Below are 3,401 nucleotides of genomic sequence, written 5' to 3'. Positions count from 1 at the left end.
GCAACTTTGGTTTAGCAGTTAGGAGGTTTTGAAGAAACAGAAAAAAACGCTTAAGAATTTATTTTCTTCTTAAGCAGTTTAAAATGAATAAGAAGTTTCTGAATTTGCATCCTGAAATCAGTCAAAAAGTATTTAAATGCCTTTACTTGACAAAAATGATTTGCCCCGATCATGAAATTGCAACATCAATCCATTAATATGAATCAAAAGATACATGTAAGCACTAAGCAAGAAGATTATACCGGTATTAGCATAGAAAAATAAAAAGTAGATAGAAGTATCAATTACAGGCAGAGCATTAATCTACATTTAAATTCGTGCGACCTCCCTCTCTCTTCATTTCTTTCTCAATCTTTCATCATTCAACTAGAAAACTGCAACTCGCTTCGAGGACTCGAACTGTTACAATCTGCACACCAAACATAAATTATCTACGTCGAGGGTTTCACAATGTACCTCAGAAGGATCGTACCCAAGACCTAACCAGGCCCTCGTGCCTGCAACAATCGGTACTCCCCAGACGTAAATAGCACGGCGGAGTTCACAAATCGCAGGGGACCTTGGGCCTAGTTGTCACCCATCGATTAGAAATCTGAATTTTGGCCTCTGATCATGGAGGTCGGTCGATGCCTCAAACTCATGGACGACAACTAATTTAACATCAAGCGTGGGGGAATCTCGATCATGAAATACAAGCAAAAGATGCTAGTGTTGTGAAGCCTATCCATTGAATTGATTCTCAAATGATGTGGGACTTGGAATAGATACGTTTGTAAAGCAAGTCTGTCGTTTATCATCAGTGTTCCTCAAGGAGAGCATAAAAGTGGGGGTCCTTGTGGAGCTCTGATTACGACAGTTCTACATGATTGAGGTTGCTAGTAATGGTCAGGGACATCCTGTGCATTCACCGAAAATGGTTGGGAGTTTGGTGGGCAATGGTTGAGAAAACTGTTGATGCAGCAACAGTCCATTACCTCAATCGAACGGCAGATGAAATTCATCATCATCATCATCATTAGCAAAGAGACTCGTCCTATCCCTAACTAATCCCACTAGTGTTTTCTCTCCCTCGTTTCACTGAGCTTAACTCTAGTGATATTAACTCTGCCAATTCTGTCATGAAGAAGCTTGATAAGCAGGACGCTCTTCCTGCCGTAAACTCTATTGATGCTGATGAAATGCTTAAAAGTGTGTTGTGAATGCAGACAAGATCAAGGAAGACAGCAACAGTTGGATGCAGATTTAAGGACAGAAATAATGCTAGTGTGAAAAAATAATACAAAATGACTAATGTTACCTGATGGACAGCACAATCAGAGATTCAGAATGGCTTGGATCCCAGAAAACAGAACAGAAGCACTCCCAAATCTGATTTAAAACAACAAGCTGTTGTTAACCATAAAATCGATATTCTAAATATAGCTTCTGTATTGACCAAATGTGACAAGATGAGAGACAAATAGGTACTGCAGCAAGGGGCTCGGTGGGACGCGGCTTCAGCTGGTGTCAGCGAGCAGAGCAGGGGGGGCGTCGTTCGGGCGTCGGTAGATCAGCAGCAGGGGAGATTTGCGAACGCGAGATTTGCGGGGGTCAGCGACTTCGCGGCGAGGGGCGATCGAACGGAGATTTGTCGATCAAGGGCGTCGGCGAGGCAACAGCAGCAGGTGGGATGAGGCGATCGAACGGAGGCGGCGTCACTGCTCAGGTGCGAGCTCGGCGGGGCTCAGCGACTTCGCGGGCAAAACCAGTGGAGCTCGGCGGGGTCAGCGGCTCAGCAAAGCTTCAGATGACCGGCGGAATGGCGGCGGTGGTGCGAGCGCGAGGGCGGTGACGACTGACGAGAGCGGCAGAGCGGCGTCGGTGCTTGGGTGCTTCGCGATTTAGGGATTTCGTTTCTGCAGAGATAAAGGAAAGGAGAAGAGAAAGACACAAACAGCAGATTAGGTTTTCTTTTGTATGTTTTGGGGGCTTCAAACCGGTTCCCAAACCGGTTCTCCAACCGGTTCCAAAACCGGTCCGGGCGATCCGGTTCCCGGGTGGGTAATCCCTCGGAACCGGTTCCCGGACCGGTTCAAACAGGGTCTGATATTTGGGAACCGGTTCCCGGACTGGTTTCAACCGGAACCGGTTCCCGACCCGTTTTCCGGTGGGCCGATCCGGAACCAAGGTTGACCGGACGCCGTTGACACCCCTAAGGCTGATAACGATAGTGATTTGCATGGGTGGAATTGTATTTTTCTTGGAGATTTTTCTCCATTCATAACTTTTGACCCAAATTACTTGGCTTCAGTTTGGCTGATTTTGGACATATATATATATATATCAAACAGTCTTTGTTTTTCCATGACAACCCTTTAGACTAAAATTCTTTACATTTTCCCAAAAACTTTCTCTAAAAGCAAACTCAATGCGGTAGTTGGTTTGCGCTACCAAAAATGTAGTCGCAAGAGCAAGCGCTCTATTGTTAATCCACCTTTTCTTGCATTTGAACAACACCCAAATTCCGCGTTTAGTAACCATTATGTTTTCGAGAATAATTTCTGATCAGAAATGATTTTTTTATTCTGTTCTCTAGAATAATTTCAAAGTATTTTAAGGTATTTGGTAATTGTCCAAAATTTCTATTCTTGAAATAGAATTGTGTTTGACATTGTTATCAAAATTTTTACTCCATACCATTTTTTTTAATTTTTTAATAATTTTATCATTTTTTTCCCTTTTCTTCTTCTTCAAGCTTTGGTTGGCGACCTGGCAAGGCCATGTCTCGTTAGCCTCGCCTTGCCGACAATTGGGTGAAACTTGGCCGAGCCTTGGTTAGGCGAGTGGCCTCACTCAGCCATGGCTCGGTTGGGCCTGGCCACCACTTGGCCAAGCGAGGCTCACTGGTGGTTGGGTGAGCTTCACTTGGCTCGTTGGTGGCTAGGGGAGGCTTAGGCGAGGCCCACTTGGCCATCGATGAGATTGTCGAACCTTACCCAACTAGTCATCGATGATCCACAGTGATGGACGATGGCGGCAGCAGTAGTGGCGGTGGTGGCGACGACGGCGGTAGTGGAAGAAGAAGAGAGAAGAAAGAAGAACAAGAAGAAAAGAAGAGAAAAAAGAAAAAAATGAGTTGGCTTGATTTTGAAATTGTTCCTAGAAACACAGAATCAAATTTTTTTTTTTTTTTACTTCTTGATTCTACTTCAAATCTATTTTCAGGAACAAATTTAATATCGAGAACAAAAAATTTACTAAATGAATTTTTGTTTCAAATCTACTCACAAGAATAAAAAAATATAAATTTTCACCGTTGGGCAAGATGCCAAACTCACCCTTATCGGGCAAATAAGATTCTTCGTGCAATTGCGTCATCTTAAAGCGATGCGACTTTTAGAAATTGCTATTCTTTCCACTAC

At 43.8% G+C, this 3,401-nt stretch overlaps 1 long non-coding RNA gene across 1 annotated transcript; it reads right to left on the bottom strand.

The window, feature by feature from the left end:
- Positions 1 to 711: 711 nt before the first annotated feature.
- Positions 712 to 1,944, bottom strand: LOC104457309. The gene is made up of 2 exons (XR_727495.3): positions 1,468 to 1,944; positions 712 to 1,368 (listed from the first exon to the last, which is right to left on the bottom strand). It is a non-coding gene; the product is annotated as an uncharacterized LOC104457309 (long non-coding RNA).
- Between the last annotated feature and the right edge of the window lie 1,457 nt (positions 1,945 to 3,401).

The sequence above is a fragment of the Eucalyptus grandis genome, chromosome 2 (genome assembly GCF_016545825.1).
Source record: "Eucalyptus grandis isolate ANBG69807.140 chromosome 2, ASM1654582v1, whole genome shotgun sequence".
In the NCBI taxonomy this organism is placed as follows: domain Eukaryota; kingdom Viridiplantae; phylum Streptophyta; class Magnoliopsida; order Myrtales; family Myrtaceae; genus Eucalyptus; species Eucalyptus grandis.
Note: the sequence above shows the minus strand (reverse complement) of the source record. Positions and strands in the feature narration are given on the sequence as shown.